Raw genomic sequence first — 27,268 nt, 5'->3', positions numbered from 1 at the left:
TTCAGTTGAGTAACATGCCTTTTTTTCTCTGTTAAATTACCTAGGAATATTTATTATCTCCAGCAAGGACTTAATATATGATCTTAATTATAAAATACTCTTAGATAAAACTTGTCAAGCTCACAATAAATGGATGTAACTCCCCGTGTCTCTGATTAGCAAAGTAAATATAATTAAAATTACTATAGTCCCTAAATTTAATTATCTATTCATGAACATTCCTTTATTTCTTTTAGTATAATTAAAAAAAAACCCCACAACTTTAATACATATTTTAAAGATTCCTCTGACTATATAAAATACCAGGTTAAGTATAAAAGCATCAACTTTATCTCTTTAAAGCAAACTACTTTAATCAGACTTTTGCTGAATTGCAGGCTCAATAAAAATATATATATATAGACAGAATTCATCAAGGCTCTACTTAGAGCTGGAGCTAGGGAGACGCTGAAGACTAATTTAAAGTACTGCCAGAGAAGTTATTCACCCATTTCATTTATCCTTGAAGTTTCCTAATAGATTTTTGGCCTTGGCTGATTAACAGGATTGGAGAACAAACAAAAGAACCTTGTGCAATTACTTTGACTGCAAGAGGAAGATCTAAATGTAACCTAATGCAGCAAGATGAAGTAGGTAGGGTTTGGGCCCCTTTGTAGGAGAATGTAAATGTCTGTTTCTTTGCAAATAACTGATAAAAAGAATCACTGTGATGTTTCACAAATGGCCTTTCTAGAAGAAATATCTCATTCAGCACTTTCCATTGACTATGGACTATTAAATATGTTTTGGGGTCCGAATCTGGCTTTCACTTCCCATCTTTCTGTGACTGAATTTCTCAGGGCTCTTAATTTGGCAAAACTGTTTGCCTGGTCTCAGCTAATGTCCCCCTTGCCACATAATGCTTTCTTTTTGGGGTTCATCAAGAGTTGTAAACACTGAACTTTAGACACATACATTAAGAACTTACATGCTATAAAAATTGCAAAATATAGAGATTTTGAAATTTCTAATGCTACACAAGTGTCAAATAATGTTCACCATATTTTTAGATTGACAGAATAGAAGAAAAATGCCATTTTTTTCATCATGAATTAAAAGAACACAAACTATAAGCACTAGGCTATCTCTTACAGTTCTTCCTGTTTTTTTTTTTTTTTTTTTGTGTGTTACTCTGCCTGTCTTATCTTACCTGCTCCCTGAAGAGGAAGATAAAAATATCAGTAATATCATCCAAGAAGGCATATGAGACAAAAAGTTTCTGCCATACTTGACTCCTCTTCTGAGTTTAACCTTGTGGGTGGGACCCACTTAAGGCTTTTTGAGGGCAGTCTACAAGATGTTTATGTTGTTCTGTTCTTCAGACTTCTTTGTGAGAGTTCCCTGAATAGTCCTCTTTACATCATACCTTACAGCAGCGCACAGAACTCTCTCTCCATCTGTGAGCATGTCACTCTGACTATACAGATACCTGATTTTTTCAGAATCCTTCAGTGAAAATACATTTCAGGTGGCAGCAGGCATTTTGCCAAAGCTACTCTGCATGTAAACATTGTTAGGATGTCTGATCCAGCAGTGGGAAGTCACTTCCTTCAGATCTGAGAGACCTGGTTTAAATCTTTTCTTTGCAGTATGCATAGCAGATAGCCCTTGACCTAAGCTTGACCTAAGCTTGCTAGGGCTCAGATGAGAATTGCCATGTTCAGCCCCAAAACTCAATTCAGTTATCACCAAGTGAATAAAATTGTCTCAGTGCCTGGTGGCATTTTCCAGACTATGCCTGTGATAATCTATTTTTGGAGATGTTGAACACCTAAAACCCTTAAACCTTGGTGGGACTGTAACATAGGTATTTCTCTGTATCTTCCAAGCAAGAGATAAACTAGTACTCATCCTTGAGGTGCTTCTAATTGAGTTGACACCACGAACTGTAACAGGTCAGTATCCACATTTTATACAGTGCTTCAGTGCTTGGGTGTACATCCAAGATATCAGAGCACTGTGACAAATCGCTCACTCTGCTGCAACTCTCAGGATGTTATGCATTCCAGTAGTTTCTAATATGTAAGAGACATATACCACCACTCATAAATGCTTTAATGGGACGCCAGTCCACAGTGCCTCATTGTGCTCTAGCTCCCCAACAGCAAAATGGTGAAGCAGAATTTTGTTAATTTATGTGTGGTGAGGATGCTTCACGTAAGCCTTTGCAGTGTGGAGATATTTAGGCAATGCTAATGAAATCCCTCTGGGAAACCTAAGTTATTTGCTTGAATATTTTTACAGCTCATGGTTGAGTCTATAATGCCTTTGTTTTCAGGTACATTTTTCCATCTAGAAGAAAAGCTACTGATGTAGAGGTAGGTTATTGTTATTGTCAGTATTATTTCCCTGAATTTTGAGGCACTTGGAAAAAAATATGTCTTTCTCTCTCTGTAGATGTTTTTTACAATTTCTTGGTTTTTTCTTATCCCATGGAGTGTTTCTATGTAAAAAAGGCACTTTCAGGAATTTCATTAATGTATTGGGAGGTCCAGTGTACTGATGCTGAACTCTATTCCCAGAACTATCAGCAATCTGTCAGAGGCAAGGTTTCCTGGAATAACATCAGAACCCTTGCCTGTTATAGCCAAAGGAATGGTGTTAGTCTTTCTCTAGCAAATTGTATTTAAGGGTAGTTTGCTCTGAAAGAGACAATTGTTTAGAAACCCCAGAGGCATAGGCACATTACTAAATCTTGGGCATCTAGACTGATCCTAACGTTGGGACTGCTGTATAACAAGACTATCTGGTACATCTGCAATTTTATACAGCAGTGGAATTTGAGTAGAGGGAAGGGTGAAATGAGCATGAAGGGAAGGCTACATCTCTCCTCACTGGCAGATGACAAAAAAACCTGAAATTTGTATTTTCCAAATATTTTTCTAAGCATTAATTGATGATAAATAAAGCAAGTAAACAACCTCAAGGTTCTGTATCTTTTATTTCATTGCAAATTAGAATGAGTAGCTCAGACTGGAGTCTTTTGTGGAATGAAATTAGCAATAAAAAGGATCTGTGAAGAAACAAAGAATAATTTCTGAAGAATTTAAAGACATGTTCATGAATATGAAATAATAAATGTGAAACAAAATATTTTGACATTGGTGAAGTTAACTATTTTAACACCAGTGATATGAACGAGAAAGTCGCAAGAGTTCTCTTTGACACTATTTTTGTCATCAATATGATACCTTTCTAATAAGCAAAATTATTTGATTACAAAAAAGCAGCATTTTCTGCAGGATTTTTTCTTCTGCTGTGTATGGCTTAACATAAAAAAGTCTGAAAATAATAATGAAACCTACTGTCCTTGCCTTATTAATTCCTGGAAAAAAAAAAACAAAAAACATTGCTCATATATGTTAAGTCCTAAACTGTTTAAACCTTGAGAATGCTAGGGAAGCTTCTTCAGAAAAACAAAAATCAAGAACAACTGAGGGGATGACAGTGAAAGGAAAAAAGGTGGATCCATGCTTCAGTAGCTTTTGAGGGGCTCATTTCTCAATCTTATTCTCAGCCGTTTCACATATTTGCTCTCTTTGGCAATTAGCTGTCAAAGAAGGGTGTTTCGTCTAAGTAATAGTCTTGACTGTTACCAATTGATCCAAATTTATATATTGAAGAACTGAGTGTCTTTTCACACTCTCTACTCAGAATTGTTTTTAATTAGCACTTAGTGGGCATCATAGCAGAACAAAGGCTAAAATAAAAGTAATCATTTTGATTTTTCTCTTTTATGTTATAGCGGATAAACATAGCTTGAGAGATCTTTGTCTCTAAACATTAAAAAGTACACTGTGATTTATGCCAAGTAGAACCCAGTCTGAAGGATCTTTTACCTCTGTGATTGCCTTTGTTTTACTTAATGCAATTAACTAGATGCATGCCAAAATACGGATTATGTGCAATGAGAACACTGATTGTACTGGTAGCATTTATTTTCATTCTTTTTCAAAAGAAATTGATTTTTTAATGTAGATTCTTTCCACCTTTAACTGTGGTGATGACTGTCACATGGCAGAGTATAATCACACAGGATAAACACAATCTGTGCACTAGTTGTCTTTGCTTTTTTTTCCCCTTACAACATCTAAAGGAAGTGACATATTGACTGTTTAGGTATACCCTCATATTCCCTGTTTTCTATGACTAGTGACAGTCTGTAGGAGTGAAGCATTATCCACTTCAGAGGAAGATCAAGTTAAGAATCACTTAGGCAAGAATGAATGTACACAAGTGCATGTGATCAGATAAGGTGAATCAGATAAGGCTACTGAAGGGATTGCTTGACACCATTGTGAACCTTTTCATCATTTTCAAGAGTTTAAGATGATTGGAAAGGTTCCTGATGGATAAAAAAAGGCAGACATCAAGCTTAGTCTAAAGATTATAAAATAGATATCTGATATCAAGCAGCCTATCTTCAGTCTCTAGGAATGATAACCAAATCTTCTCAGAAGCTGTGGCCAAACTACTGACAGACCATAAAAATGGGAACAGCCAGCATGACCAGGAACAAGTCATACCATACCAACCTGATTGCCTTCTTACATGAGGTGACCAGCTGTAGAGATGAGGAGCAGCAGTGGATGAGATTTACCATGAATTTAGCAAGACTTTTGGCACAGTCTCCTATAGTATTGGTACAGTTAAATTGGAGAGACAATGCTCCTGGATTATTTTTTTCTTGCTGTGTTGCCTATCTTTCCAGCAGAAAGAAAGAAAACTACTCTTTCAACTGGAGTAGTTGAAGTCTTCTATGAGGACCAGAGCAGAGAACATGAGGGCACTCTTATTTGTAGTGGGCATTGTCTACTTCTTCCTGGTCACCTAGCCTGATGCCCACTCCAGTGTCACTCTTTAATCTGTATCCATAAACTCTCAGTTGGCTCATCATCCTTCTGGAGGCAGGAGAATGATTCCTATGAGTCTACATTTCTATATATCATAGTACACAGTCTGCTCCTTTTCAACTTTAGGTTGTGCAACTCTTCTTCTCACACTGATATGTGATCTGGAGTTAATGCCCATTCTCTTTCTTCTCTACACGTCAAAGTGTTCTTTTTAATTCTATTTCTAAATCTCTCACTGCAACAGTTAATTTTTGTCACCTGGCTTTATCTTAGAATTTAACTGTTTCAAACCTTTCTTGACAATGATATAACCTACTAGTTAATGGATGACAGAACCGCTGCAAGCCCTCAGGAAACCTGCAGATGTGTGGGTGTTTGAACATCCCAAGCAGTCCACTAGGGTCTTCTACCACTTAGTTACCATGTGTGCCTTGGAATCTTTAAGTCCACTCAGAATGCAGGTGTTTCAGGTAAAAATATCTGTAAAATAAAGAGAAGTTTCTGAAGTTCTGAGTCTCCTTTGAAGTGTCAAGAAGTAAGAATCCCAGGCCCAGATAGCTATAGTTAATTTTTAAAACCCTCTGACTGATTACTTATCTGTACATTCCAGATGAATTCTTTTTTGTTAGATTTTTGGTGGGAGATTATAATTGTTTAAATGTTCTCATGTCTGAATTGCTGAAGTGGAAAAACTAATGCTCCAAGAAGTGAACATATCTGGTACCTTGGCAGCAATATAATCTGATTCCACAGTAACTTTAAATTATAGTTGCAATCAGAACATCTTTATGTTTCTGTATAAAGGGGCCAAGTAAAGTGGGAGCCTGAGTGACCTGAGTGACTACTCTATACTGAAGTATTCAATTACAGAACATGTGAATACTTTTTCAGGTTGCTAACACTTAAATTACAGTTGTGCTAAAAATAGCAGTCCAGTTGGTTTCCATGACAAACAATATCATAGAATGGTAGGATGAATCATGCCTGTTTGCTTAAGTGTGTCTATATCTATCTATATATAGATATATAGAGATGTATATATACAAAATCCCAAGCCAGAACTCAAGTGTCAGAGAGAGAAAGCAGAAGAATAAAAATGGGGAAAGTGTAAAATCATTATTAGAAATATAAAAAATAAGTAATGAAATTAGAAGCAGTTTAAGTTCCTTCACTCTTAAAGCTGAAGTCACGTTGCTGCTATGCTGATGCTCCTGTGCCATATTGATAAGTTCATGTAATATTCAGCAGTCATTTACTGCTCAGCCTCTTGTATATGCCACAAGGTGCCCAGCTTGGATCTTCCTTACACACTGGATTAGTTGTGTTTTCAAAGAAAACCAGGATTGATGTAGAATGTGTAATATTATACTATTATTCTGCATGAGTCAATGTGTGCATGCAGGCCGGAAAGACAGTCTTGACCAGGGCTGCACAAAATGAAGAGTGACAAGAAGGTCAAAAGAGCTGATTCTCCCTCCCTATTCTGCTCTTGTGAGACTCCACCTGGAGTCCTGCACCCCAGTCCAGGGCTCCCAGCATGAGGAAAATGACCTCTTGGAGCCAGTCCAGAGCAGGGCCACAAAGATGATCTGAAGTACCCCTCCCATGAAGACAAGCTGAGAGATTTGGGGTTGTTCAGCCTGGAGAAGAGAAGGCTCTGGTGATGTCTTTTTCTCTCCTCCTAGAATTATGAGTCAGACACAGTTAAGGGGGTTTTACCTTGATTAATAAGAGTCCTTAGGTGCACAACCTGTCAAGGTGGAAAACACTAGAGAATGCACACAGCATGTGACGTATCCACAGTATTTATAGACTTTGCAAATCAGTGTATCTGACAAAGGTTCTCCAACAAGAAGCATAATAGATAAAGTAATGTCCCCCTATTCTGGCAACTTCTAGAGCCTGCCTGCCTCAGCATGGGGCTTGTATCCTGTTTACAAAAATGTGTCCTAGATAGCTGGTTTCAACCTTGGTTTCTAGAGGGAGCCAAGATAGTGTAGGGCTTCAGGCCTTCAACTCAGAGCCTAGGGAAATACCACAACTAAGTTACAGTAGCAGGCTACAAATATGGAAACTAAAATACAAGTAATTTATATAGGGCATATAAAAGAAAAGGCCAAAAAACCACCATGGCATCACTGGAGGGATCTTAGAGCAGCCTTCCAGTACCTGAGGGGTGCCTACAAGAGAGCTGGAGCTGGGCTTTTGCAAGGCCCTGTAATGATAGGGCAAGGAGGAGTCGATTTAAGCTGAAGGAGGATGAGTTTAGGTTAGATATTGGGAAAACCCTCTTCACTGTGTGGCCAGTGAGGCAATTCTGGAACAGGTTGCCCAGAGTAGCTGTGGATTCCCCATCCCTGGAAGTCTGCAAGGCCGAGTTAGGTGGGGGCCTGAGTGACCTGGTCCAGTGAAAGTTCCCTGCCCATGGCAGCAATGTTTGAACCAGATGATCTTTGAGGTTTCTTCCAACATAACCAAAACCATTCCATGATTCCATGATCTCTTGTGAGCAGTAGTCTCTGCTTGAGCACTTGGGTTTAACAAGTGTAATGAGCAGCAAGGGGACAAGTACATCAGGAGCTCATATTGATTGATATCCCTGAGCCTGCAAATTATATTCTAGTTCTAATTTCATCCAGTGATATGCATCACTTTTGGTTTATATTTTTTCCAAACTGATTTATATTTTTTAAAGAACACCTTTGGATTTAAAGAGACTCTGAGTATAACAGTTTTCATGCAGCGTATTTACCTGACTGCTGAAATTTAAGCATGTATTTGAGAACTATTTTGAAGCAAAGTATGTTTTTTTATTTAATTTCATTAAAGTTTTAGTACTGTAGAAGAAGAATAAAGCAGCAACAAATTAAGTTTAAATGATGAACACATATCTCTGCAATATGAAAGGATAAAATATGTAGGGGTTTTGTGATTGCAAGTAATTGGGAATATGATTTTAATATGATTACAAGTAATTTAGAGCTTTCCAAATTGTGCAATAATAGAAGATTATCAGACAATGAATCTGAAATATTCCAGTGGTTTTGGTTTTTGCAATAAATTGAGATAATTTAAATCCTTAATTGAACATGTAAAAAACTTATTTTATTTGACCTTCCTTTGATTTGAGAAAGGTGTATCAGTCATGGGGTACAAAAAAGCATGATGTATTCAAGGTGTCATCATAATTCTTCTGACCTTCTGAAAGTTTTAAAAATGTCAAAAACCACACTGGTATCTGGAAACATAGCAATTGACAAATTCTAGTCTGCTGTTCTATCTCTGTTCCTCACGTAAAATACATGAGAAAATACTGGATATTAAAGAATCTAACCATAAAGGCCTAAAAAATCCCCTGTACCTGGATTCTATTAATAGCGGTAATGGAGGACCACACTAGAGATTATAGGCTTTGCATAGTTTATTGACTGGGTTGATGGAAGGCAATTTGTATTATTGCTATTTGTATTGCTGGTTTAATAAATAAATTAATAACAGTGTTAACGTGTTAATGTTAGCATGTTTTAAACAAATAGTTTAATTCTATTACTTTAGTAATTTTAGCTTCTGTTATTATCGCATTTTCATAATAAAGCAAGTCATGGTTTCAATAGTTTGTCATCTGCTTCTTGAAGCTGTTATATTCAAGCTGTCTTAATTTTTTTCTGTTTACCATTTGTATTATAAAACATTCCTGATGAGAAACTCTTATTCATTCGTGTAGTTCTTTCTCATAACTGTTAGCAGTTATCATATACCTCTGATGTGATAATGCTTTAAATATGCAAGGCTTTTGTCAAAGTTAAAAGCTAGCACAGATCATCATAGTCAGCTTTAATTTATGTATGGTCCGAAGGTCATAAAATCAAGAGAGAGATATGGAAAGGGGGGATGATAGAAAAGGCCTAAAATAATAAAATATGCAATGAGATCTGAGCAACAGGAGATATCACTAGACAAATACTGTCTTCATTATAATTTCTGGCTGCTTGAGTAAGTTTTTTTTTATTTTAATGTTAAAATATGCTATAATATCCATAATTTATTTTACATTCATAGATAACATCCAAAGGAGGAAAATCTTGCTACACTTATCCATAGCCCGTTCCTCTTTTAGCTAATTAAAATATGTGTTTTTTTAAACTAAGTAAAATAGATTGAAAACAGTTTTCAAAATCAAATTTGAATCAAGGAACCATTATGGGAAGGTTTGACATCTGGGTAGGTTTTGCAAAACTGGAGAAAAAGAGCAAACAAAATTTTTCAGACCTTACAGATAAAGTATTTTCTATTTCTTCAATGAGTTGCAGTATTGAAAAGGGTGATTTCACTAACTCTTCTTGAGCCTTATGAAATAAAAGAGCATTCAGTTGTGAGAAGCTGAGAAGGTACCAAAACTGAAATCAGGGGTAAAACAAAAACAAAAAAAAAGTGATGTAAAGAGAGAAAAGGAAGATATTAAAAAAATTCAAGATTTTGCCTTGGAGAAGATGAAATGGAAATCTATGATGAACCTGATGTGGTGAGATCAAGGGCTGGGGCAGCACCTGGAGTACTCAGCAACTCCATTTTATTTGATCTAATAAGTATTGGGAACAAATTGGAGGACATTTTGCTAAGAAGATGAATGAAACTTCATTTTCAAATCGAAGAGAAAAAGGTTGGTCTTAAAACTATTGTGAAATAGAAAGCAAAATGTTTAGATATTCACAGTGTTCAAGAGCTGAAAATATTTTCCGAGAACACAGGTCAGTATTTTCAGAATCTTAAGAGTTCAATACTGTTACAAAAATAAGACACATAGACTGTGCCTATGTTTAATATGTTAGTGGCAGTTTGTCATAACAGACACTGAAGGCATCTAGAACAGAAATTTATATCTGAATGAGCCAACCTAGTTAATATAGTCAATGGAGTTTGGGATGATACATCACTTAATGAAGCTGACATTTAAATATATTTGATGAATCAGAAACCACACAAAGTAAATATTTTATTTATCAACTACAAAGAGACCAAAGGGTAGCCATTTGGAATGACTAAAGGATTCATGGATTCAGAGTAGCTTTTGAAATTAATCATGCATCTCAGTAAAATGCTGAAATGCATCTAAATATTGGATACTGACTTTAAAACTGCATTTATTTTTAGTGCATTTAATCAATGAGAAAACTAAAATAATTCAGTTATAAGCATATATTTGGTAACATATACCAAAATCCCTTTGGTAAAAAATAGTTGAAAATGTTTCAATCCACATAAAGAAAGGAAGAGTAAAGAATTTAGAAGTTTCTAAAATTATAAATACCTAAATTTTAAGAAAACCCAAAAAACTCTATAAATTTTATGATAACCTAACTCTTCTTTTTTAACCATAAATGTATTGCTTTTCATTATTTCTATATGTTTTAATAGCATAGCATGACCCTAAGAAAACAGCTTACCATTTAATATGTTTAATGTGCCAAGCTCTGGTTACATGGTACTTGTCACTACCTTTTTAAATTTAGCATAGATATCAAATTGAAAGAACATACCAGAAGAATATTTTTGACAGCAGATTTTGAATAACATATTCTTTTGCAATATAACTGAGTTGCCCTCTGCTAGCTGTGATCATACCACAGTTCCCAGAAAAAGAAGCATAACATTACAAAAGCATAATATTTCAATGAGCACCTTAAAAGAATGACCTGTGAAATATATTTGCATCACCTAGCGAATAAATACCCTTAAATGGAAGAACAAGTTAAAGAGTTAGTTTTAAGGCACTAACTGAACACCTAGTATGGTTATCCATCTTCTCTCCACTGACTCCAGTATCATCTCTCTGCCTTGATAGTGGCAAATAAATTGATAGATATCATTAATGGGTGAGTAGCAAGTAGAAAAAATAGGCAAGATTAATCTGTCTTGAAATGGCAGGGCTGAATTGTTAGGATTATTAATGAAATAAATAATCCAAAATGAAGCAACTATCATTAGGTATCAGTTTCTGTTTTTTTACTTCTGCATAATTTAGAAAATGTATTTGTAATTCTAAAATATCTTGTTCATGTGCTTTCTCAAACTGATCAGAATTAGAAATGTAAGATACTCAAAATTTCAGCAATTACAAGTAGATTTTTTCCAGACTACTGTTTTTAGGAAGACATAGAGTTCTGAAATCATGGGTTTATTTGTACCCTGTGGGATGTTTGCTTAACAATTGTTTCCAGTAAGAGAAAAAGACTGAAATGTTCTGTAAATTAAGAGTTTGCATTTCCTTTTTCAAATGCAGATAACATCTTCATACCTATTTGCTGAACAGAATAAAAAATAAACAAAGGGAATTATGTTCACTTACTAACACCTCTCTGTGAAAACTGAGAGGATATTTTTTGGTTGGAATGCACTTGAATGGTTAATAAGGACTCATGTTTTGTGCTATGTCCCTTATAATCTAAGAACATCATTTACTGGGTTAGTGAAATCTGACTGCCTGGATCAAGGTGACTCATTTTGTGACAATCAAAATTGAACAGACAGGAGAAGTAACCTGAGCTCTTCTTACAAAAAAGATCTAGTCATGAGAGCATTTTTCTCTTCCATTCCAGAAAAGGTGTCATTGCAGTCTTCAACAAGCTCTTTATCCAAATGTTACTGTACTCATAGGAGTGAGGCTGCCTTAAGTGAAAAAGATGAGAGACATAGAAAAAACTTACATCAAATGCTGTGATGTTTGCCTTGCTACTTTCACTGTATACAATGTGTGTTCATGACAATATTGAAGCCCATGACTGGATTCTATCTTGCAGCACTTCTCCTTTTTAAAAACCATACTGCAAGAATTTTCTATACATCTCAAATCTTCAACAAATGTCTGTCTTCTAAAGCTTAGAGAGGCATAGCAAAAAATTCACAGAAAATATATTGTGCAGCAGCTCATGGTTATCTGTAAAATATGTCTGCTTTCTCTGGCCTATTGAATTACTGAATATCAGTCCTTTATTCCAGTGCCAGCACTGCAAACAAGGAACTGACCTATTACAGTCAATAGAGTCAAACATGGTAAGAGATGATGTGACAGGAGAATCATATCCTTGATCATTGTCTCCTTCCTTCACAAAGAAAGACCATTTTAGGTTTTAATCTAAATTCATTAATGGCCCTGGATTTTGGTTGTTGTACACAGAGTCAGCTGAAGTGTATTAATAATTAGTGATCTTCCAGTGGGACACACCTCTTGTATTGTATCCATGAAAAAAATACTGCTGAGAGCACTGATTATGTTCCATCCCCCTCCTATCATCTTTATGTTATTTATTGTCATCACTTGTAATGGCACTATTGTTCTCAAAATATCATGTCCTTTTCCATCCAGCGTGTGATATTTTCCTACTTACGAAGATGTTCCTTTCTAGCAAATCTTTCCTATTATATTGTTTGGAGTTATGTACAGGCCCATTTCTGTCCCTGCTGTTGAGCACTTTCACTTGTAGCTGAGATTAACAAGAGCACTCAACATCTTCAGCAAAAACTCTTTGCCTTGCAAGATTGATCCTTTTGTTGTTTCCTTGCAAGAGTGATACTTTTTTTCCTTTCTCCTTCATCCTGTCATTTCTGTACTTCTATAGAACAGGGAAGGGTCAACTCCTCCTCCATCCCCTTTTCACTACTCTTTCATTTGCAGAGGAAGGAAAGTTTTGCAAAAGACAGAAAAATATCTGTATAATGCAGGACCAATGCTCTCTGGTTGCATATGACCCAGGACATCCCTCTCCCTAAGTTCCAGTGTAGAGGGGGTCATGGCATGCTACCATTTTGAAAAATGTCCTGGAGATCAATGCAGGCCAGTTACAAGCATTGAGCAGCAAATGTGCTAGTCTGAGTTGGGAAGGGACCATGTATTTTTGACAGGCAGAATACCAAAACTTTGCTCTTGGCCTTCTGTGATCACAGACATGTGCTTGCATACCTACTCACTTCTGAGACATGCACCAAAGAGCCTTATGATTTGTTTCACTTGCGAAATTTTTGAAAGTTCATATATCAAAAAATTTTGCTGATTCCAAATAGAGATTTGATGTTATTTACTGGCAAAGTAAATAGGCCCATATAACAGGATTTTGAGGCAGCAAAAATTCCCCCACCCGCAAAAAACCCAAAAGATTCTGAAATGTGATCAGGGATTAAAAAATTGTGACATTATGTGTAAAAAGGGATTTCATGTCTTTCATGTTCTGTATTCAACATATCTCATCTTTTATTTAGAAAATCTTGATGAAGCCTGAGGTTTTCTTCATTTCTCTCTAGTAAAATTTATCTTAGATTTGTAAAGAAAGCATGCTCCATAAAGGCAATAAAAATTTGAATTATTTTGTTGTGTACTCAAACAAGTGAATATGTTATGCTTTCACTGAATTTCCAAAATGTTCTCAGCAGTTTTATCATCCACATAAAATGCCTGGTGCTACACATTGTATGGAAAATTTCCATATGGAGGAGTGCTAAGTGGAAGATTATGAGTGTTTTAGTAATCCTGGTTCTGGAAGGCAGATTTGAAGAAGTGCAGCTTTGCATTACAGGAAACAGGTACAACATTTTGAAACTGAATCAGCTGCATACTAATCAGGACTCTTTCAAATAAATCATACCAGCCTTATGTCATATATCTACATATTCACCATATCATTGTATGCATTGTGCTGTTAAACTGCTGGATCAATTTTTAGAGTAGAAGAGTGTCAGGCCAATGTCGTGGTACATATTTGTATTGCTTACTAATTTCTTACAAAGGTAAAAAAGAACCCAAGGTTATATGATACTTCTACAGTCTCTTTACTAGATATTCAGATGCTTGTGTTTGCTTTTATTGGAGAAGTACTTCTTTATGTAGTAGCTCAAGCTAAATGAGTGGATTGTCAGTGTCAACTGCTTTTCTTTGCTGTTTTAAATACTTTCATGTAGCTAAGCATCTGAGTGACACAGAAAATCTATTTTAAAATCAAATCTACAGTGATTGCACAGTTAGATATTTACACAATGTTCTGCTGCTCTGCATATTTATCTTTGATCTTCCACAGTTACCAAGTACATAATTCTCCATCTCACTTAAAATGAAACAGCCAGATGGAAAAATGGTGAGTCTAAGTCACATGTATGACCTAGCTATGGACCCTGTGAGGGACAGAATGGCCTTTCTTTTTAGAAGCATTCTCATTTCTGATTTGTTTCAGTTAGTATTTATCTGAAAATTGTAAAAGTGAAGACTTGCTGTTATAGTCAAAACATAGTACAAGTTCATAGATATATCAAAGAACTAAATATTTTTTAAAATCTCACTCAGCTTTTGAAGTTATTCTTCCAAAGAGTTTAATACTAATTTTTAAATTTCTCTAGGATGGGTCAAGTGCAAAATCAAAATTGTACTTCTGTTAAATATACACAGCAGTGAAGGAACTCACAGGTTATTGAAGTAAAGCTCATCATTTGCCTTCTCTGGTCCCTTTTAATTCAGTTACCCTGCCTCACACACAGCATAACATTTGGCAGTGTAATGTTAAGAGTCTTAAGATGGGAATGTTCACAGAGCAGAGGAAATTAAGCATCATTCCTTTTATTTCTTCATCATAAAAGGGTGTGACAGTTTCTCATGGGTGTCCAGGCCTCAGCTTTTTTATCATCACCTCAAAAATCAACTGGCAATTAATGCAGATCATAAATCACAGGTATACTATAATGAAAAAATGCTGGTCCCCCAGATCCAAACCTACATCATTATCACACAATTATGTAACAGGGAGAAGCTTCTCCATTTTAGCAAGTAGATGGACGTTTGGAAGTTTGAAAATATGTTTGCTGTTTTTTTCAACAAATATATTTCCATAGACACAGCATAAATTAGGATCTTTGTGCTAACTTTTAGGGGACAAAAATCTTATTACCAAAGGAACCAAAGAATGGTTGAGGCTGGGACCTCTGAAGATCATCTGGTCCAGCCAGGCCACCCTAAAGCCCCTTCTCCAGACCCATGGTCAGATGGCTTTTCAATTTCTCTAAGGATGGAGATCCCCCCAGCCTCTCTGGCAGGCTGTGCCAGTGCTCAGTCACCTTCTCAGGGAGAAGGTGTTTCCTGGTGTTCAGAGGAAACCTCCTGAGTTTCAGTTTGTGCCCATTGTCTCTGGTCCTGTCACTGGGCACTGCTAGGAGAGCCTGACTCTCTCTTTGTACCTTCTCATCAGATGTTTAAATACCTTGATGTGATTACCCTGAGCCTTCTTCTCTTTACCAGGTGAACAGTCCCTGTTCTCTCAGCTTTTCCTCACAGGGATGTCCCTTCAACACCTTTGTGGCCCTTCATTGGACCCTCTCCAGTACATCCATGCCCAGAACTGGACACACCACTCCTGGTGTGGCCTCACCAGTGCTGAGGTGAAGGGAAGGATGACACCCCTCAGCCAGACAGCAATACTTTGCCAAATGCAGTGCAGGATACCATTTACCTTCTCTGCAGCAAGAGCCCATTGCTGCCTAATGTTCAACCAAGACCTGCAGGTCTTCTTCTGCCAAGCTGCTTTCCAGCTCGGTGTTGTGCTCTTTTTTTTCTCCCCCAGTCCCATCACAGAGCAAGAATTTCTGGGTTTGGATACTCACAATAAAATTTATCACAGATTTATATTAAAGTACAAAAGTTACAGAAGGTATTTCTCATAAACTCTTACAAGTTTGTAAGTTCCTGAATCTTATGCAAAAAATTCCTTTAAAACACATCTAATGGATGGAAAAAGCTTAGCAGCTGTATTTTATCCCAAAATTGTACAAGATTATCCAAAACTTACTTGTATTTTTCCACAAGTCCTACCCAGCAATGGTAATAATATTTGTCATACCATTACGTAAATTTTCTTTTCAGGAAGTTCAAGGATGTGCAAAATATAATAATTTTGCATTGAAAAGGTAGTTGAAACTTCTCTTAGATTTTGATGGATGTTTTAGTGAAATAAAGTTTTTGTTTTATCTATAACTCTGTGAACATCCTTAATACTTATTATGGGGTTTCCATCCTGAAGTTCACTGTGAATTGCTGAATATCACCTATTATACATGCTAAACATGATATAAAAGACTTGACTATTCCTCTTTGTAAAGATGTGCTGTTGATCCTGAATTGATAATTTTTACTGCTTTCCTGAGATATTTTGAACCAGCCCTCTAAGCTGAAGTATGGTGGGGATGCCAGAGTGGACCTTATACTAAAATTTTGTAATGGGGAAAGCAGTGGTTTCTTATTACATCTGTCAAGTTCCATCAAATGTCTGGTTGTTGGTTTAGATTGTAAACATTTGTGGACATGAGCATATTCACATATATATTAGGTCTGAAATGGGACTTTTGAGAACTTCAATAATAACAGTAATAATACAACTGATAATTCTCATGGCTATTAAATTAAATGGTAACTGTGATGATAAAGAGGATTAAAATTTCCCACTAACATTATGCAATTATACTGAAGAGAGACAAGAGGATTTCTGTAGTCTGACTGAAATGAATAAAACTTCAAAATATGAAATAATTGTGATTGGAGGTCAGAAAAAGCTTTTGACAAGATTCTAGGGAATTAAGTGCTTTCCATTTTTAAGAAAAGATTTTGGTATTGTGATTTCTGTAGATATAAAAAATTAAAATTATTAGAACCCTTTTTTTCCAATTTTGTATCCCAAGAAGCACATTGCTTTTAATGTTCTATTGGTTGAGATAATGTGCAGTAAGTTAAATTGACTGTATAAAATGTGATGTTTAGATCTTATGTAAGAGAAGTGGGAAACATCTAAAATATTTCGGTGTGTTTGCCAAAAGAGGATTTCTAAAACATGAAAAATGTGTGAAAATGAAAGAGTAAGTACAATGTAGTAAATGTAATATTACTTATGTGTTATTTTTAAAAGTATCAGAAAAAGTAAAAGTAAATCCACACAATGCATCATTTAGTATTTGGATTTTTAAAATACATTTGAATACACCTTTTACAGGATCCTGTGAATGTTGATAAAAATGGAATAGATATTAAATTGTTTAACCAAAGGAAACCTAAAAATTATGTTAGAATTTATTTTTGTTATTACTCTTACTGTCTTCTTGTGTCAAACCACCAGAAGAATATTTAATGCACAGGACTTAGTTTGCTGGATGCTCTATAAACACTGAGAAACTTGGCATTTTCCATACTCTAGTTGGAAGGCACAGAAACTGATATGTAGGTCAGTGATCTTGCTGGGGAAGTGGGAGAATTCTGAGCTTCTGAAACATAAAGCACAAGACTCCTGTGAGTCACAAAAAATCCATTCTGCCAAAGACAGGCTGCAATTAAAGAAAAATGAGTTGACATGTGTGCTCATTCATATCATAAAAATATGAAATAATTTCAATTCCTTTAAAGAAGAGGCAAACAGAATAGGACTGAGCAGGCTGTGAGGACAATTGTGGTAGTCCAGGCATCAGTTAAAGCATAAGAACTATTTTGTGATGTGTTCAGAGGAGAAATTGTAGGATAAACTTTTGGGTCTAAATACAAAAAAGGACTGGAGCATCAACCCAAGGCCTCACTGCTCATCAGGAGATCCAGGCTGAGGTTTCCCAGCTAATATGCATTCACACACACACACCACACTGCTCACCTGGTTTGCAAAAGATCCAGGCACTATTTTTCCCCAGCAGCTGGCACCTAGAACACAACTGTACCCTCAGGTCTTATTTCAGCCATTGGCACTGATCCCCTCATCTACTCACACCTGTCCGCCCAGGAGCTGGTTTTGGGACCTGCATTGTTCTCCCCGCACAGGTGGAGGTTAAAGAACCCACTCATTCCAGCCATCGACACTGAGACCCCTCTTGCTCCCACAGGGACCCCACAGGTCAGGGACACCCCCATCCTGGTCTGGCTCCAGGATCTGGCAGCAATTTTCACTTGCACACATACAGGTCCCACTGGCAGCCGGCACCAAGTCTTTGCAACACGCACACACAGAGGGTAGAGTGGGATTATGCTGACAGATATTACAGAAAAAGATTTTTAAAAAAGAGAGGACAGAGGACAGTGATCAGGTGCAGGACTCAGTCAGAGAAGCTCACTGACTGGCTCTGTTTTACACAGAACTGTACCTTTTGTACCTTTATGTCTACCCCGCTATTTATTCCTCCTGGCTCCTTCTTCTCCCTGTGCATTCCTTATAGATTTGTGCAGCTCCAAACAGATTCCCACACCCCTCCCAGTCTGGGATTCTCCTGGTTTACAGTCTTACCAGTTACAAAGTTCAGACTGAGCTTCCCGAAAGTTGCACCCTTAATTTCTTGAAAGCCCATCAATTAATATGAGTTGTGGCTCTCTATGTCCTCCTTGTTTATGGCTTTCTATTTTACTTCTCTCTTTCTGCATTGGAAAATTAAAGTACTTGATCAAGTACTTTAAAAGAGCAGACCATTTCCTTCCACATACCCTTACTGAACTCTTCTATGAAAGGAGTATTTGTCTCCTGGGTCCCACTGGGACTCAGGATTGAGATTCAGCAAAAGAACTTGTACCTCTCTTGGCCAAAATCAAGAGGTCTCCCAAAACGCTTCCATGTCCCTTGAGGGTCTAAAACTTCATAGGCAGACGACAAACATCTATGTTTGTGTGCACCTCTGTGCACCATTTTCCAAAATTTGAGGTATTTTTAAAATCTGGTTAATAAGTTGGAACAAAAAAAAATCCCAATACAGTAATAGGCAGATGATATAAAAAGTCTCTAAAGCAAGCCAAAAGTTACAGTAACAATGTATATGTCAGATTGAAGATGTCATATACAAACATACAAATTCCAGCCAGCCCTTTCTCGGTAGAGTCTTGCTGCCCTTTCCCTAGGGCCCACATTTAGATCCTGTCTTTGCAACGAAGGTGCTGCAGATTGAAACCAGGAGGAAGATGATTGCCTCCAGCCTAAAGGTATCTCAAACCATACATCAATATTGCCACAAATTAACACAGATTTTATTACTACTTTGCATATATTGACAGAATCAATATTACTGTGCATTTGCTTCTTCACTTTGGTGCTTTATATTTTTTGACAAGCAGGAGGGAAAAACAGAGAGAGTTGGAATAAAAATTAGATGATAATTTACATTTTTCTAAACACTTTCCCTGTTTGAAGCATGATATTGAAACTGCCACGATATGATACTACTGTGCAAGGTATTATTGATGGCATTGTTAATCATTTTGGTTTAAAGTAGGTTCTGCAAGAAGTAGTAGGTGTCATGCGTAACTCACTACTGCCTGATGTCAAAAAATAATATTGTTTTTGCTAAGAAATATTGTTATGTATGAACTGCCTTGTGGTAATGCATTTCTTACTGTGAAGAGCTGTTATGTTATCACTACTGATTTCCCTTCTAGGTGTAGGTAAATTTAAAACCATGGAAGCAATTGTTATGTCATCTTTGAATCTTCACTCAAGTCTCCATAATTACATGGCCTGCTGCCTGAGATGAGCCAAAAATGTCAGTTTTTTAGTTTCAAGCTTATTTTTACAAATCTGCAATTTTTGAATAAAATATTTGTGACTCAAATATTGAAATTATATAGTTCCTTTACTCTGAAATACATAGGTTCTTCACTCTAAAGTGTAAAACAGGTAACAGGCCACTCCCATCACTTTATTCAAAGTATAAATTATGAGTGCTGCCCCTCTTTCGTCAGTGCCCATTTTATACCATCACATTTCTATTTGATCAAATTGAATGATTTTAAATAAGAGAGAGTTTTATGGCTCAGTTTGCTGCCTTTCTGTTCACCGAAGAAAGGGAATGGGTCATGGGAATTTCCTGTGGAGGGATAGAATGTAAGAGAATAGTGCAGAAGGCAGTCTCACCCCTGAGGAGTTGCAGCTGTACCAATCACCAAAGATTAGGAACAGGCCTGACCTTAACAGGCCACAGCTGTGTCCAGTGAGGATGAGTGCTACAGAAGAGTGGCTTAGCTGGGTGAGAAAGGAGTTGGCTGTACTGTGAGGAAGAAGGAATCAGTGCTGTGAGGAGATGCCCATGGGAAATCATCGAGAAGGTATGGAACTTTTGCAATAAGATGACAACAGTTTCCAGTGGGCTGGAACTTGTCTTAGATAATAGCTGATGCTTGAGGATTTAAAAGGCTTTTTCTTTTTCTCACTAGGTATAAAGCTGTGGTTTCTCGTGTGGATGAGTTGGTGCAGTTTGCATGGTCCTCCCAACTGTGCATTCAATGTCAAAGTCTTTTGGGGGGGCTGTTTTGGGGATAATTTTAAGAAAAAGGGAAGTACATGAGATGTGTACTCACAAAGTGAAATAAAGGACAGATACACAACTACTTTAATATTAATTAGGCCAGCTCTCTCTTGTGGCTCTGCTGCTTGGCTTAGGAATAACACTAAGAGATGTCAGTGCAGAAGCACATCACAGTGCTTCTTGTTCCCAAGAGTCAATCTTGTAAGATACTAAATAAGTGCCTGCCATTTTAAAAGAAATGGCAATTGGAAATGAAAATAAAATGTATACCATAAAGATCAAGTTGAAGAACATTTTAAAGTGCTGTTTTATATAGAAGAAACCATAAAGAAAGCCACGGGTCAAAATCAATCAGTTTTTAAAAGATTGCTACTGGCATATTTGAGGGATTACATAACCACAAGTCATTAAATTCAGAAAATTACTATGATGTATTTTTGGTGGCTTCATGCCACAAATTCTCAACCATTTCAAAGCTGAAATACAAGGGAAACATCATGTTTTATTACTTCCAGTGAGCCACACCTTTAAACCATCAGTTTGATCATTACAGAGGCTACTGAGAATTGGTTCCAGAAGACAAATATAGGTCACTGCAAACTGTTGCTATGTAGGCAAATGTCAGAATGTATTTCTGCTCTTATTGTGCTGCTTGTTTGAGAAAGTCATACCTCTGATGGAAGGCAAAACCTGCCAGTCCTGCAGAATTTGCAGAAGTGCCTTTTAGCTTAAACCAATACTTCAGTTGGTCCCGTTTGCTACTTTGAAAAATAAGTAGCATCCAGTGCTTTTGAGAAAGGTGAAGAAAATTCTGTAATGTGCAACTGACCAGAGTGAAAATATATTCCTGACCTTGGGCAGCCTAGTGTTTGACTTACGCTCTAAAAAATAAATATCTGCATGGTCTGTATTTTTTACTTTTTTTTTTTTATGCAGCAGTGGGCAGTTTTTTGCACATTTATACTTTTCAAATACATTTTTGAATGAGGAGGTTTTTATGTCCTTTTTTTTTTTTTTTTTTTTTTTTGTTTTTTTTTTTTTTGCCTGGGCACTGGTCAAGGTTTGATTAAGTACATATCTCTTTTTCTATTCTAGATTCTATTTACATTGAAGAGTACCTTAAAATCTCGATCACAACAAAAATATATGTATCTTCATGTAATCTCAGTTTCCCATGCAGGCTGGAACATGAGGATGTGCCATGTCCTTTTTTATTATTAACATTTTTTGTGATACTAATTTAAGTTTGTCTCAGATTTCATAGTGTGATCTGGCAGACAGACTGGAGCAGGCAGTATCCAGATCATAGAGCTGCCAAAACACTCTTCAGTTGTGTGAAAGAAGCCACTTTTCAGGCAAAGTCAGCCCATCACAGGAAGCACATTGAGCAAGACAGTGCAAGTTCCAGCTTGAACAAAATTGTATTTCTATGTTAAAAACAATATTTTGTCTTAATTTAGGCGTTTGCTTATTATTTATTTCACCAAAAAGTGGCATAGTTTAAACTTCTCAATCTCTAAAGCAGTTATAGTGCCTATCTAAAGACCATAGAAAAAAGTGCCCCATGACTACCAGATTAAGGACAAGATGAACCTTTGTAATGCTGCACAGAAGCAGGGAGGAGAACACAGGGAAAACAAAGAAGCCTTTTAACCACTCATCCTCACATTGTACTCAAGGGAAGTCCCAGACTCTAAGAGGTTCTACATCCTGTAGAAAAAGGCACATCCAGACTGTAGAAAAAGGCACATCCAGACTACATATAAAGAGGGAGGCAGAGATTTTGTCCATATTCCTTGCAGGCAGGGCTCCAGAACGAGAGAAGATCCTTGAAGAAGCAGTGTCCTTCCCCTGTCCCTCTCCATTGTTCCTCAGCTGACACAGAGCTAAATGGAACATGGAAAAACTATGTGAAGTGCAAAGACTCTAATCCTGCAATACTTTAGGGAAACAGGAAATACATTTTGCTGGATTTTCAAGTGTAATTTTCACAGAGATGTGTGTAACAAATGGCTTTGCGGAAGAAAACCTATTTCCCAAGTCAGAGAAACAGAAAGATTTTAGTATGCATCTGTGTTATCTGCTATTATCTGTTCAGAAAAATGTGCTTCAGGAGAGCTGACATGGAAGATTAATGACAGACGAAAATTACAAATAGTAATTTTTTTACATGTTGTGGTGGTTTGGGCTTTTCTCTGTAGTAGCTATAGAGAAAATATACAATATATTTTCTCTATTGTAGCTAGTGTGGGGGTATATTTTGGATTTGTGCTGGAAATGGTGTTGATAATACAGGGATGTTTCAGCTAATTCTGAGAAGTGCCTACAGAGAATCAAGGCCTTTTATGCTGCCTGCCCTGACCCACCAGCAAGGAGTCTGGGGATGCACAAGGATTTGGGAGAGGAAAGAGCCAGGACAGCTGACCCAGACTATAATCCAGACCACGGGGTATCATGCTCAGAGCCGGGGGAAGGAGAGGGAAGTGAGGGATGTTCCTAAGCGGCCATCATGCACAATGGAGCCCTGCTTTCCAGGAGAGGGCTGAATACCCCTTCCCTTGGGCAGGCAGGTGAATGAATTCCCACTTTTGCTTTGGTTGCATGCACAGCTTTGCTTTACCTATTAAACTCTCTTTATCTCAACCCACAACTTTTCTCACAACTTAACCCTTCCAATTGCCTCCCCCATTACACTGCAGAGAAGAAAGTGAGTGGCTGTGTGAGGCTTCATTTCTGACAGGGGTTATGAGGGTCATAAATTTGGCAGTAAAATTGTGAGAATACTGAGGAAAGCTTTAAACCTGTGATTTTAAAAATCCTATTGAAGAAACTTGAAGGAACCTTTTGCAAATTCTGTATTAATTCAGTTACCATCCATGTCTGTAAGTCAGAGAATTCACTGGAAATATTTGAAAAATAGTGATGTATTATATAATATTAGCTTTTTCTACTAAACAGATATTTAGCTTGTCTGATATTGTGTGTGTCTATTTGTGAACAATTTGCACTAGAAGTATTTGATTCAGCTACATGCCCAGTGGCTTACGTCTTAAAATAAGAAAGGGCAACCTTCTTCCTCAATTATTTTGTCCCTAAATTCTGTGAAATGATTATGATAGAAAAACGAAGATGATTGTATGCCCAAAACCAGAATCAAACAAGCCCATCTCATCCCCCCCAAAAAATCAAGTTTTTCCTTAATATATGTCGATGGACAAAGTTACTCAAAAAATACAGTCTGAAATGAAGAAAATTTTAGTTTGAAGACTCAGAGTATTTCAAATTCTTTTGATCAAAGGGAAAAAAGGTCATTTGTGATTCTAAAGAACTGGTGATAGCAATTACAGGAAACATAATATATGCTGCTTCTCCTCAGAAAATTATAGCTTCTTTCAAAAGCATTACAGTAAAATAGAAAACAGTCAGGTAATTCTGTACACAGTGTTCCCACTAAATTACATATTATATAGGAGCAACTGAGATGAGCTCCTGGATAAATTCAAGTAGATGGTGATATTTTTTAGCCACTGATTGGATGACCTTTACTGAACTTTGTTCAATAAATCCTGTTAAGGGGTCTTTTTATTTTCTCTTCAATTCCACAAAAAAATATCAACTAACTTAAACAAAACCTACTGCTTTAAAAAGCTGTATGTCTTTCGTAAAACAGATTTGGAAACATATCCATTTTATATTTGACATTTAGTTTCATGTGTACATAATTGTGGTAACAGCTCACCTACATGAACATCCTACCCATAGGAAAACCTTTGCTTTTGAATTCCATACATATATTATATATACATATGTATGTATATGTATACAAGAAACTGCTTGTAAATGATTTTTTTTTTTTTTTTGGTGGGGGGGGAGGGAAGTGGTGGTGAAATCAGTGTGCCCTGTGTACAGATTTAGGTAGTTTCAGGAAACAGTTTGTCAGTTTACAGCTAATTAATGAAAGAAACAGAGGCTGTATGATTCCAAGACAGGGCAATGACATTAAAACACTCATTCTGTATTATCTTCATAGAACAGCTGCATTGTCACACAACAGCATCTTAAGTCAATAATTTATCTAGGCCATCTGATGAAACCCAGGGTGTGAAGAGCAAAATGGTGAATGAAAGTATCATGGCAAGATATGCAGGTCTTACAGCACCAGCTTCTGTAACAGAGAAAGCCATTCAGACCCCTTTATACCAGCTGAAACACGATCTAAGTAGTTACTGAGACCAAGAAATGGCTCATAACAACTCTTTCTTTTCTTTCTATCAAATTAGCTATTTATAGGTTCCTACCCTGGCAGACAGACTTATATTACAAGGAACTGTAAAATCAACAATGATGCAATCGCTCAAAACCAATCCAAACCAAGCCAAATGAAAAAAGAAAACCACAAAGAAGTTTACTAGATATTGTTATATGTTATACCACATGATTTAAAAATCTGTAAATTTTCACTTCTAGTTTTTGGAAGGAACATCTTTTGAAAGCTCAGCTTCACTGAGTTAAAATTTAGACCTTGTGTCCTAGTTGCATTTCTTCTAATATGGTACAAAATGTGCACCATATCACAAGAAATCAAAAAAAGGTAAGGGCATACAGCTGCTATTATGTGCAATAATTATTACCATTCCTGTACTTTCTCAATCAGGCAAGGAATATTTGGATTAACTTTACAGGTTGTTAACATTCAATTAGAGAAAGTACAGTTCTGGGTTTGAACCGGGAATATGTGTTTTATATTTCCTCACTGTGTAAAATTTGTTGGTTTATAAAAACTAATTTTAGTGTAATAATTATTTGCCATATTTTCAAAGCTAAATAAGTTCTGATCTTAATGTGAATTATTGCAAAGAAAAATTGTACAATACAGAAACAGGATATATATATGCATATATATTTTTATTCTAGGTTAACATATACATCATCTTAACATGTCTCTTGAACAAACACAAATCAAAGTCTACAACCTTCATGATTTTTTTCATGGTTAGCCAAATGAATCTTCACATAGAATATGCAGATTTTTCTTGTAGACCTGCACATAAATTAGTTCAATTTCTATTGAAGTAGTCCTTCATCAATCAGTAACACCCCAGGGGCCAGTTATTACTGTTGCAGAAATTCATCTTTAAAGCAGAGTAATGTTTCATCATTATATTTGTGTCATGATTACTCTGACAGGTTAATTTCAAAGATAAGTTATTGAGCATTCAGGAGTATTTGTCAAACAGACAAATGAAAACATTGTGTATATTCATTTTCTGGAACAAGAAGGCAGAACTCTTGAAGAGTTGACAATGACTGAAGTTGAAAATATTTGCTACATTCTGTGTCACGAATTTCTTAACACTTAACAACGGAAAGAAATAAAAAGCAAAAGGAGTCTTTCAAAATTCTGTGAAATTCTCATGGCCCAGATAATACTTGTGTTGTTCTGGCTCCCCGAGTTATAGAAGTATTGCCAAAACCAGAACAGAGCTACATTTTGCTTTTGAAGCATTCAGAAATACATTTATTTTTCCACACTTGTCACATAAGTAGAATGGTCTTTAAACACTTTACCTAGAGGATTTCTACATAAAATCTTATGGATATAACATCCAACATGTCATAGTGCAGTACTGTCAGCAGGCTCAGTTAAATGCAGTGATTCTGTGAAGTAGGCATCAGGATGGGAGGAAATAAATACTCAGGGCCATTGTTGAGTCACCAGCCCCATGGGTATTTAGAAGACACGTAGATGTGGTCCTTGGGTACATGATTTAGTGGTGGACTTGGCAGCGCTGAGTTAACATCACAGAGTCAATGACATTAAAGGTCTTTTCTAGCCTATATGATTCCATGGTTCTATTCTATGATTATTCAGTTTCTAAGAATTCAGAAAATACCCTCTGAATATGTCAGCTCACAACTACTTATAAGAGCAAAGTTTCTATGAAGTGCCAAAAAGTTATGCCATAAAAATCAGGTCTTGTCCCAGGCACGTCACAATGGAAGCGTCTAAAATCTTGAATTGGACTTGAAAAAATCTGGTCAATATTTATAACTGCTTATGAATGATTGCATGGGAAAAAGAATGGCAATTGCTAAAAATAATCTTCCCCATAAATTTATGAGGGTACATATTTATGTCTTTAACACTACTAACATTACTAGCTTGTAATTCATCAAATTTGGGATTATATACGATTTAGCACTGAATTAATTTTTCCGTGATGGCGTGTAACATATCTGTTAAACTTCCATTTAAGCTAGTTACCCACTACAAATGAAAGACAAAAAAAGGCCCCAGGAAGGATGTTATTGGGAACTGTTCTTAGCATAGTGTTGCAAGTTTTCTTGTAATTGAGCAGCTTTCAAAATGAACAGGTCTGTAAATCTTAAAGAATGTGTTTGTGATCACTAGGTACTGTAAGTACCTAAAACAGAACTGCTACATGCATTCCCAAATAAATCATTGTATCTTTTGAATCAACTTGCTTGCCTTTGTGGTTTAGAATATATCCATATATCTTGAGATCTTAATTAAAATGAGTCTGTCTAGAAGCTTGAGGTTGCGCATGACAATAAAGTCGCACATGACAATAAAGACATGACTGAAAAAGTTGTGAATAGAACTTAAAAATAGACTTTTAAATGCAGCTACATCTATCCCCCAGCAGTTACATCTTTAGCTTTTATTCCCTTCTCCTGAAATCCTGGTTCCACTGACTGTAGTGAAGCCTATTTCTCCCAGCTGGTATCTCTGAAGCGGTTACAGACTTAAAATATACAAACACACATTCACTAAACACACCTGGAACCTTTTTTTTCCCCTGAGACTGTGTCAGTAAACATGTCTTTTGACAGGATTCTGGAAAGTATTTGTGCATGATTGCATGCTTCAAATTCAGGATTGTTTCTTGGTTGGATAGTCAGGGCAATTTTGTGAAAGAAAACAGAGGAAGGCTTAGCAGAGCTGGATAAGCTCCAGCAAATGCATTTGATGTGTAGAACTTTTTCCTCTATTCTTTTCAAAACTTTTAGCTTCTGTTAATCTTTGTATTACTGCATTTTCAATTGCCTTTCCCACAGACAATATGAAA

The sequence above is a fragment of the Melospiza georgiana genome, chromosome 4 (genome assembly GCF_028018845.1).
Source record: "Melospiza georgiana isolate bMelGeo1 chromosome 4, bMelGeo1.pri, whole genome shotgun sequence".
In the NCBI taxonomy this organism is placed as follows: Eukaryota; Metazoa; Chordata; class Aves; order Passeriformes; family Passerellidae; genus Melospiza; species Melospiza georgiana.
The sequence above is the reverse complement of the archived record's forward strand: the minus strand, read 5'-3'. Positions refer to the sequence as shown.